Here is a 12,404-nt window from a genome sequence, read left to right on the forward strand (position 1 = left end):
CATGCCTTTAATCGCAGCTCTTGAGATTTCAAGGCCAGCCTGGGCTACTTAGTAAGAGGCTGTGTCAAAAAAAAAAAAAGATGCTTGTTTTCCTTTGCAATTTTGTTATCATTAGTGTTGCTGTTACATGATTCTGGGGATATAAAACCAATAGTCAAGATTCAAGGAGTTCTTCCCAAGTGCCAAGCACTAAGTCAAGCATATTAAATACTTTCTCCCTTTTGACCTTACAATTATATTTTCCATCAGATGTAAATATTATCTGCAATTAAAAATTAGGAGCTCAAGGTATAAGAAATAAAATTATGAGAAGTCAAACTAATAAGCAGCAATGCTGGGACACAACCCTGGCCTCAGTGTCCCCAAAGAACTTTTCATTATCCATTTCAGGTTATTTCCCTTAAAAACACTGAGCTATTTCTATAAACTTGGCTTTGAGAGTAAACTGAGAAGAGCTATTGTAAATTCTACTGCTGGCTCTCTCAAAGGGTGTATGTCTCAAAGTTCTTAAATCTATTTCCCTGTCCTTCTGCTCCAGTAGCTACTTTTGCCTTGGAAAGTGTCCAGCCTACCCTCACAGCTTTCTCCTTATTCCCTTATCCCCAATCCCTGTCATCCAGACTGTCTGCATTTGACTCAGTGTTTAATGATGCAACCCAATTTCACCTCTCCCCAAAAGACTTCTTCTGCCTCTGAAGTCCTACAAAATGCAGTATATATATTATGTATATGGAATTTATGTTTTATTTTTACTGTTCATTGTATTTAATAATAATTCACCTTTGGGCTGAATTCTTATGCCCCACTGTTTCATTGACTATGGTATATTTGAAAATAGGGTCAGGCGTTAAAACATTTTCGGATGGACACACACACTAAGCCCAGCATCTGATACATGGCAAGTGCTCAGAAAGTGGTCGCTGGGGCCTTTGATAGGAAACCCAGGCCAGGCTGTAGCTGAAACAGGCTGTGTTGTCAGGGAAGAAGTTATCTAGTCTCTTTCTTACAGCTGTATAGTTAGTACTGCCAGATATATTTAAAAGCATAGTCTATGAGTTCATTTATTGGGACAGAAAGAATCCTTTGGTCCTTCAAGTGCTGACTTCCACGTTTCAACTTTTTCACACGGTTCAATAAAACTCCTAATTTTGAACTGGAAGTGTACTGAACATCAGACCCTGGAAGCAACCCAACTTTTACTTTACTGGTTTCACTCACACCTGTGGTTTCAATGGTGTCAAATTTCCTCCCAAGTGTTTCTGTGAAGTTTAATCTCCCCCATTCTCCACCCTGTCAGTCAGTAGTCCCTGTCAACAGTGACAATCTCCTTGTCAAACAGAAGTCACCTGGGCTATCCATTTTCATTCCTTTTAGCTGGGATAATCCCTGAACTCTATAGACTATTTTCCTTGTAGGAATTGCTGACTCCTTCTACTTAGGGCTCCTTGGGGTTTAAATGAAGCTGCTTTGGGTGAGGATGTCTGTGGTCCAGAGCACCGTTTCAGGTTAAAAGGGTTGACATAACTTCATTTTCCGTAGCTTGTGTTATAAGAAGGGCTGTCACATTTCTAGTAGTTTTTTTTTTTTTTTACTATACTTGACCCCAGAGTCTAGCATGTCCTAGAAAAAGGGCATCTCTTGAGGGAAACTTTTATATTATCTTTTGGTTTTGGTACGTGCTGTTTCTTTACCTTTTCCATTCCCATTTGGGGCCCCTCTTCTGCTGATCTGAGCTAAGTGGAAAAAAGTTTACTCAACCTCAGAACTCAGTCATCTATTTTTTCATCTATTATTGTTAAATTTATTAATATAGATGTAGGAGAGACCACACGACAGTACATGTGACCATGTAACAAGGCCCTGTTCATCTAGCTTCTATTCGTGTTAGTCGGGGCAGAGCGGGGCGTGGCCAACCAGAAAACATTTGTACCCATTTGACCTCTGCCTTCCTGCGACTTTCCCTTCATTTTCCCTCTACCAATTCTTTGTTGTCAACTTGCACCCTTTAGAGTGGTTGAGTTTGGGTAAGACAGTTAGTTCTCTACTCTCTCCTGAAGTTGCCTGTGTCCTAGATGTATTATCTCACTGTCTCTGCAACACTTCCTCACACCTACTTGCTCCTGCCCACCCCCATTGTTTAAGCATGTCCCTATCACCATTTTCTGCTCCGGTACTGAGAATGGAGTATGAATACAGAAAAGAGAAAGTGCTTGATAGAAATGACAGATGCGTGTCCACTTAAGTGTCTTAAAATAATCAACATAGGTCCAAACCCAGGTTCTTTTTGCTGGGGTTAGGTCTTCTCTCAGCTGAAGTTAATATAAGAGGAGTAAGTGACTGGGAACTGCAGGAGCCAATGTCTCTTCATCCACACCAGTCAATGTCTGGGCTTATTCATGATAACAATATAAAGCTAGTAATTCATCTTCAAGTTAACTATTAAAACAAATACATATCTTTTTTTTTTTTTTTTTTTTTGCCTCCTGATTTCTGCTTCTTGAAATCAGTCAAGAGCAAGGCAGAAGTTCTATCTTCCTTTCTAAAGAGGAGAGGAATCCCTACCCAGGAATCAGAAGACACACAGTCTGCAGCATGTAAACAAGATGGAGTGATGCAAATTTGGGTCTTCTCAAGAGTTGGTTTCCTCTGTGAAGACTCCGGTTTGGTATGGTTAGCTCCTGAGGGCATTATGAGGATGAACTGAGTGAATAAACAAAATTCTCCATAAACTTGAAAGCTACATAAAGATTAGCTCTAATTCCATTACTTTACCTTTTTCTCCATTAATTCTTCTTGGTTTCATGCCTTTTCTTCAATCCACTTTTTATGCGTACTAATGAGTCTCTTTTTTTTTGATTATTGAAAAATCTTTTTTTGTAGTTTGAACTTCATTTCTCAATACTCTGCAAAATAAAACAGAAAAAAGGCCAGCTCTTTCTCAGACTATATATATGTAAAATTCACATATTCTTGCTTGTTTACTTTTATGTTTTAAAAGAACTACACTCCAGGTTTTCTTCTGAGAATTATTTTAAAACATCCAGGGGCCATGAGAAAGGTACTAAGGTCTCTTTCAACCTGACTCAGGAGTAAGGAACTTTTAACAGCAGGTCACATCACACCATATAGCATCCACACCCACCTCTCACTTGGAGATCTCGAGAGGCATTACAAACCCTGCTACCTCAACCTCTGCCTCAGCATTACTCGTCTCATTTTTACAGCTAATCATTTTTTCCTTGAAGTGGTTTACAAAGGTCATGAATGAAATCTTACTACTGTGTTAAAAATGTGCAAATCTCACGGGAGAAGGGTGCTGCTTTGTCTACAGGAAAAGGAGGCCTTTCACGCGGAGAAGCGAGACTGGGCAAGGCAGAACACTGCAATTAAGCCAGGACGTTCACCATGGGCATCTGGAAAGTAGCTTTCCCAGTGTTCCCTCTACCTCTACCTGTATGTCAGTTTAATAACCATTCTTAAACCAGCTAGACTAACATGGCATTGGCTCAAAGTTATCCCAATTATCTTCTACAAATATCTAATAAAATAATTAGATCTAATGAGCTTCATCTAGTGCTAACATAGATCATTTATATAATCCAACTCAAACACTTAATCTGGTTAAAATCAATCCAAACAAGATAACTGAATTATTAACATCCCTCAGAACCTTTCATTTGACATTGTGGCCTTGTACAGACATAGATCTGTTTAGAAATGACCCAAACTAAAGCCACAAAGGAACTCTAGCAGTAATACTTTTTTAACAACGATGACTCATTGTTTGGCAGCTGAAGCTAAACTTTTTACAGGAATAGTGACACTGTAAACCAGACTTTTAGGGAACTCAGAAGATAAACCTTGGTAAAAACACAAGGTGGAGAAAGCATGGTGAGTTGTGATATCATCTCTGGTAAGAGCTGACAGTTTGAAAATGCTGAGCAAAACCTTTTCTTGTAAATCGAACTGTCCCTTCAAATTTAGAAGTGGTAGACTTTAATTGGGGATACAAAACTATTTGCATAGAGTCATGCAGTAAGTCAATGATCTAAGCTAAATTACAGAGTATCAATTCATTGATTCATTTTCTTATGACTAGACCACAGTGGATATTGATTATATGAATTTGTTGTGTCATGAATAGGGAAAATGGGAAAATTTTAAAAAGAGATCAATAGGTGAAAACAATGTTTCCTTTTGGGAAAAAGGTAGATTTTTTCACATCATCTTTGAAAAGAAAATATTAATCATTGCGGTTAAAGTCAGCTTTACCAATTTAGCCTTCAAAATTCAGTGCTAACAGGACTGAAGACCAGAGATCAGCAACAACAGTATGCAAATAATCTAAAACCACTCGGCTCTACTCTGTTGAGAGACAGAACAGTGTAAAAATAAATGACTAGAAGGAACCTATAAAAAGATGAAAAAGGATACTTGTTAATAAACAACAGGATAAAAACAATAAAAATGGAATTAATGGAATAATTTTAATGAGAAAATAAAATCAAACTCTCAGAGCATTCTGAATCTTTGAATCTGATTCATGGTAGGTGCTGAAATGTAATATTTTAGAAAAAAATGGGATACCTGTACAACTATTAGTCTCCAAATATTAAGATAACACACAATAGAACATCTACTCTTTTGGGGGGGCTGTGTGACCCAGTGGTGACAATGGTGACTGAGTGTCAGAAGACCATAGGAAAGCTTTCTGGAGCCCTTGACCCCTAAAGATGAATCACAATGCAGAGCCTTCAGGTCCTGGAGCAAAGCTCTGCCATCATTGGTAGAAAACTACTTTCCTTTTGAGAAGCAACTTAGTCTGCTGGGCCCCACCAGAGACCGTTAAGTCACAATTAAGCCTAAACTGCCTATTCTGAACTAGGTGCCTGATCCACCAAGGCATTAAGTTGGATATGCACAACAACGCTCCATTCGAATGGCAGTAGCTTACATGAGATCAGTCCTCAGAGGGCCCCAAAATGTAAGAGAGATGAAGAAGTGACCTAAGTGTCTACAATTACCCCGACTGACATGCTGCTTTTTTTCTCAAGCAGCATGGACTTAGAGTCTCACTGGACAATCAGTGGATAGAAGAGAGCAGACTTGGGCCTGGTTTGTAGATGGCTCTGCATGATCTTCAGGTGTCACCTGAAAGTAGACAGTTGTAGCGCTCAGTACACACCCTTTCTAGGGCACTTGTGGAAGACAGTGGTGAAAGTAAATGCTCCCAGAAGTGCATCTGATTGTTCACATTGCTTGGAAGGACATGTTACTACTCACCAATTCAGGGGCTATGAAAAGTAATTCACTAAATCACCCTTGACTTAGAAGGAAAGGGTTGAAAAACTGGCAACACCATAATGTGGGTGAGAAGAACAGACCTATCTGAGTGAGCAAAAAATGTGAATGTATTTGTGTCTTATATGAATGTTCACCCAAGGATGACTTCAGCATGGGAAGATTTTATAAATAATTAACTGGAGAGGATGTCCTGTCCTTAGGATACCAAGTGACTGCTTTTCCCAACAGCCTTGTCATCAGCTAATGAGTTCATGAACAGAGTAGCCAGGGAGATGAGGATGTAGACTATGCCTGGAATCAACAGTATGAACTTCCATTAACCAAGACTACTCTGGGTATGCCACTGTTGAGCGTTCAACCTGTCAGCAGCAGAGAATAGCACTAATACTACAATATAGCACCATTCACTGTGATGAACAGCCTGATAAGCCTGGTGATTGTATTGGACCACTTCCAACATCGAAAGGAAAGCATTTTGTCCCTACTGGAATATCACTTGGAATTGGTATGAATTTGCCTTTCCTTGCATGTAATCCTTCTGACCAAACAGTTGTCTGTGGATTTATAGGCACCTTATTCTGTATAGCATTGGTTTTGATCAAAGGACCAACTTCACAATGAAAGAAATGTATTAGTGTATTAGGAAGTTACTGGTCTTATTACCGTGTTTCCCACCATCTTAAAACAGCTGCTACTGATAGAATAATGGAATAAACTTTGGAAGACTTAGTCATCATACCAGCTAGGTCAGTGGCAATGTCTTACAAAACTGGCACAGTAGCCTTGAGAAGGTTTTATTTGCTCTGAATTAGTATCCAATATAAGGTGCTGTTTCTTGCACAATTAAGATCCAGAGATCCAAAGCTCAAGGGTAGAAATGACAGGGACATCTTACATTATCATTTCTAACAATCCATTTTTGAAGTATTTGCATATGGCATTATATTCCATTGGCTTAGAAGTCTTCATTCTAAAGACAGGAGTGCTTCCACTAGAAGGAAAACAAGGATCTCATAGAACTGAAAACCTGGGTTCTCACTGGTACTTAACCAACAGTGAAGAAATAGATGTTGCTGGGCTGGCCAGGGCAACATTAGCTCTTCTTAGATCATAGAATCCAAGAAGGTTCTTAGGCTACAATTTATACTGTCAGTCTTTCTATTTCTTGGGAATTTAGGCCACACAGCTGCTACAGATCTTAAGAGTTTCATCTTTTACAATGGGATAAGCCAACTCTCTGTAGTAAATACAGATGGGTCAAAAAATAGGTAGGTAGGTAGGTAGGTAGGTAGGTAGATAGATAGATAGATAGATAGATAGATAGATAGAAAGAAAGATAGACATACAGACAGATGGAGAGAATGACATTCTTTAGATCTTTTTCTCTGGATAAGTCAAAGAATGTATAACATAGATTACTGGATTAAATTTGCAAATATTTTATTGAGATTTTCTTTTTGTATCAATATTCATACAAGATATTAGTCTATAATTTTTTTCCTGTGATGTCTTTGTCTGATTTTGATATCAGAGTGATTTTATGCCATAAAATGGGTTGAGAAGTAGCCTCTCCTATGTTTTACAGAGCTTTTGGAGAATTAGAATTAAGCATTAACAAATAAATTAGACTTTTTCTTACTTAGTCTATGCTAGAAAGGCATCTGACGCAGAATGATATTCTGTAAGATTTTTTCTTGTTTATTCCTTTGTTACTGGTTCTAGCTCTCTGTTATAAGTTAGTAACTTGTACCTGACAGGAAACTCTTTTTTATATCATTAACTTGTGTGTATATACCCCTTCATACTATTTCTGTATTATCCATGTTATTTCTTTCAGGTTGGTAGCAAAATGTCCCCTCTCATTTATTTTTATTACTATTTTCATTCAAATTTAATTATAACATTCCTCCTTCCCTTTCCTCCTTCCAGCCCTCCCAAGTACCCCTCCATGCTCTCCTTCAAATTGATGGCCTCTTTTTTCATCAATTGTTATTGCATGCATATAAAACCAACTTTAAGTTTTGTTGCTGTTTTTTCTATTTTCTTCCCAGACATATTTAAACTTGTAAATTAAAGTCTTGGTCTACTTAAAAATTAGTTGTAGTTCTTAGTGCCCGAGACTGTCCTATAGACTGCACCATCCAAGGTCTCCAGTACCCCAGTCCCCTGTTAGACTCAGAATCAAAAGTGAATGGGAGAGAATAAGGAACACATTCTTTAAATAACCTCAAATGCTTGAATTGGGCCTGAAGGATGGCCCAATGTGTAAGGTGCCTGCGGCCAAGTTTGTCAACCTGAATTTGATCCCCAATTCCCACATGGTAGGTGGAAGAAACTGAGTCTGCATGGACACACAAGACACATACACAAATTGTTAAAAACAAAGTACAACTTAGTAGATTTGTCTATATTAAATACCAAGGATAATATTGCTAAAGGAGCCATAGACTGAAGATCTTTGCAACATCTTAACTGAAGGACATAGAAAACTCATGTCCTTTTTGTACTCAGACCAGAAAAATTAGCAAAAAACTTGCATGTGATTTCTCTAAACCCCACAAGAATGTGGTAGCATACACCTGCAATCCCAGCACTCAGGAGACCGAGGCAGAAGGATGCTCAAGACCAGCCCTGGAGTACAAAGTGAGTTGGAGGCCAATTTAGAATGCATAACATGACCTTGTCTCTACTAATACAAAAATAATGTACTTGTTTTAATCTGTGTCTAATTTGTGTTCTTTGCTATAGTAGAATACCACAGACTTGGTAATTTTATAAAGAACTAAGTGTTATTCAGCTCGATATTCAGCTCGATATATCTGATAATGATTTTCTTACAGATAAGGAATTACTGTTGAGTTTTGATATAGCAAATGGTATCACATGGCAAGAGACAGGGCTAGGCTTGCTTCAGTAAGTGATCCACGCCTAGCTCACAATCTAATCACCTCCTGAAAAACCAATAATGGAGATTAAGTTTTAAGTTGAGATTTAGTGAGATCATTCACGTCGTAGTCACAAAAGCTAGAAGATCACTGTAAACCTACAGATTACTATGGAAATACAGGAGACTCAACAAGAACGGACAGGTGACTAAGTAAGTATATGGGTTTTAAATGAGGCAGTAATAGGCTAAATGAAAGAAAACAGTTTGTACTTGTCAGCTTTGCAAACATTTTGAAATCATACAGCCTCAAGTGATTTTTATGATGGAGGGAAGTAAGAAACCTCAGACTTCTGGCAAGTATAGAAACTAGATGCATGTTCTGAAGAGTAACACAACAGTACTTTGTGAAATTAGGTAAGCATAGTTCATACGTGATAGTAATGCTAATTCTGTGTTTATACTGTAAGGGGGCCTATGTGAGAATACATTGCTGAAGGGAGGGTGAAGGCAACCTGCATGTCCATTAAAAAGAATGAAGAATAACCACAGAGCATGCACACTACGGAACAGCACGAAACAAGGATAACAAATCCTACCATACAATCATATACAGAGAGCAGGATCTCAAAAATCTCCTGATGACTTCTAACAAACATTTAAAACAACTGGGCATGCAAATTCAAAACACATTAAAGCACTCTTAAGCATTTGTATGCACATTCAAAGTAAGCTAGAATGATTGCTGTAGAGGGAAAAAAATAAATAAATGCATCATAACTCATAAATGTCTGTATTGGTGATGGCGGGTTTTGAACAGGTAAAATGACTAGCTTGGAAACTCAACCTAAACCTCTCCGTTCCCACCTAAAAGAAAACAACCTGAAACCTACAGCATGGAAGATAGGAGCTGTCCAGGCAAGAGGACGGACCTAGCGGCTAAAAGACGAAAGAAAGCATTTACAAGGTGTCTCACATGCTAGTTAGCTCTGATTACATTACAATGGTTTGGAAACTTGAGAACAAAACAAACAGAACACTCGGACACCTTTGGTTTTGCAGAGTGTGCACAGCTCTGCAGGATTTGGGGGCGAGCTTTCCGTTTTTACTGAGAAACACATGGAGCGGTTTGAAATGCTAAGCATGGCTTGCCGCACTGCCCTACGCTATAATTAAGCCATGGGTTTAGAGGTCTGTTTGCCTGTTGAACATGCTTTGTGGAACGGGGTATTTGTTTCCTGCTGCTGTTGGATCACTCTGAGCAGCAATTAGGAAAGGGAGAGTCTCCATGTACTTTCTTGTACACCTCTCGAGCAATTGTGTACACAGCCAGTGAAAGAATGGGGCTGCAGGAATGTTCAAGTTTAGTTAGTTATGAGTGTTGGCCAGAGCTGCTCGAGGAAACAGCAAGAAGAATTGAGATGTGTGATCTCTGAGATCCATAACCACAGTCAGCCAGCATGGATGCTCCAGCTCTTTTAGCCATAAGACGCACACGCTAAGTCCATGCTCTATTCCCTTTCTAGGTTCACAGCATCTACAACCACTGTCCATCCCTTCTACAGTGATTACTGAGTCAATTTTATTTGTTAATTGTTCAACACACAAGTGCCTCATAGGCACATGCACACAGTGTACAAATTTGAACCTCAATTCTGTACAAAAGTTAGAACATTTTTGAGGTTTGAGAAACATTAAGAGTTAGCTAACATATTGTCTTGGAGAAAAAACGGCCTATGGGGCTAGGGAGGTGGTCCATCAGTGGAGTACTTGCTCACACAGTCACAAGGGAAGCAGAGGAACCTTGACTTCATCCATCTCCAAAATCTATGGTTAAAAACACAGAGGGCAGGTGTGCCAACTTGAGTGTGTAATCCCAGTGCACAGGGAGGTGGAGACAAGAGGCAAGTTCCAGGCCAGTCTAGGACCCTGTCTCAAAAAGGGGGCAAGTGGTGCCTTCACACACAGAAGCACAAATGTGCACACATGCTCCCCCCACAGCTGTGGAAGTTCACTCTAAACAAATGTTTTTTAATAATACAAAACACCACAGAACAATGGACGGTAAGAGGAATGAAGTCTGAGAAAGGAATTTTTAAAAGCCTGACTGGCTTGTGACTCAGGGGTGAGTGGCAAGAGAAAGTATTGAGCCATCAGCACATTTCACGACTTAACATCTGATGATAAGAAACAGTGGGAAGTGCAGCATGCAGGTCTTAGGAACAGGATGCTGGTTTCTCCCTACGATCTGAAATGCTTCCCTGGCTCCGTGCACGCCTCTGCTACACCGCTTCCCTCCAGAGACTTCTCTGCATTTGTCTTGCCATGCACATTCCCCACCTGTTCCTGAAAATACAGCAAATTGTTCTTCCTATTCCCCCATGATATCACTAAGCCATGTTAACAGTGGGATCCACAGAGTGAAACTGTGGACTGGATTCCAAGTGCTCTCCTGAGCTGACTTTTTAGCAGTATGTTTCTTAAGACTTCTTCTAACTGAATTTAAATATGTCTAGTCAAAGATATTCCATGGAGTTCCATGGCTTGTATGCCAACTACCTATTGGATCTCTCCATTTTCATACTTATAATCACTTTAATAGATCATAACCGAACATTTTCAAGTCACATCGTCTGGCCCAATTGTCCATCTTCCCATTCTCAGTAAATGGTTCTATCATCCTCTATGTACTTGGGCTGAACACTGGAATTGTTCTGGAATATTCTCTCTCAAATGTAACTATTTCAATATAATAGCTTATCTTATTGCTTTTAACCTTCAAAACAGGACCCACAGCTCTAGGCTAAACCATGGTCATCTCCTTCACATACTATTTTAGCAGCTTCCCTCTTGGTCTCCTGCTCCCACTCAGCCCTCCCTTGTTCTTCTACTCAAAGCCTCTTCCTGTCTTCCATAATTACAAATCAATTATCTCCACAAGCTTGGCATAACTTATAGGATCTAATGTGGTCCAGAGCATCTTCCCCCAACTCTACATTTACCTCTTCAGAAAGGGCAGACCCGTAGCTCTACCCAGAAAACCTATTATGTATCAGGAATTGGAGCTGTTCTGCCACTAATACTTCCTAGTTATTCCCATTTAAGCCTGTTCCCTTGGGGGAAGCCTTCTCTGACTGCTCTCTGAGGCAACGTTCCCTTCCTGTAGTTCTTGCTCTATCCACACATGTTCTAAAAAAGAATAGACCACCAGATGGGTAACTGGTAACTGTTTGATTGATTGATTGATTGATTGATTGATTGATTTGTTATTCTCTGTCCTTGGTTTTATTTTCATGATAGTGGGACATGAACTCAGGGTCTGTCTCATGTTACACTTTATTGTTGGGGTATATCCTAGCTCTGTGTTTCTTTTTCTTTTTATTTATTTATTTATTTATTTATTTATTTATTTATTTATTTATTTGTTCTTTTGAGATGGAGCCTCACTATGTTGTCCATGCTGCTACCTTTGAACTTGATCTGTGTCCTAGGCAGGCCTTTAGACTCGCTGTTCTTTTACCTTAGCTTCGCGAGTAGCTGGAATTACAAAGCTACGTCACCCAGCCTGGAAATGGCTTGTTTTCCATTTATCTACTGGCCACATTAGACTATAAACTCCACAAGAATCAGGACTTTGTAATATTTGGTTCACTTTGAGCCTCTGCATGCCTGTAGTAAATATTCAGTACATATTTGAACAAATGATTGACCAGAGAAGCAGTTAAGCTCCATATCCAAAAATCTCCCCAGAGAACATAAAATGTGGAACTTAGTAATGATCAAACTTTCAATTTACCTGAAAAATAGAAGACTTTTTACAAAAACTAGCTAAAATTTCTGTCACTTATGATTGTATGCTCTGTGTGTGTGTGCGCGCGCGCGCGTGCGTGCACGAGGGTGTGCACATGTATGTAGTATGTATGTGTGTATGTACATATGTGCACATGTCTGTGGTGGGTATGCATGCATGTTTGTGGTGGGTATGTGTGTATGGGGGGTGTGTGCATGTACATCTCAATCGTATCGCACAGCCACCGGTTATAAATACCCTGAATTTTCCAACCACTGCCACTGGCTTACCTCACATGATTTGTAAGTAACTTGATATGATATACGTGGTTCTCCAATTCCACACAACATGAACTAAAGAAGTTTAGTTTTTGAGTTTAAATCTCCTTCTGTAAGACCTTCTTTCTGGGTCACTGCTCCGAGAATA

Source organism: Peromyscus leucopus, chromosome 8a, assembly GCF_004664715.2.
Source record: "Peromyscus leucopus breed LL Stock chromosome 8a, UCI_PerLeu_2.1, whole genome shotgun sequence".
Taxonomy (NCBI): domain Eukaryota; kingdom Metazoa; phylum Chordata; class Mammalia; order Rodentia; family Cricetidae; genus Peromyscus; species Peromyscus leucopus.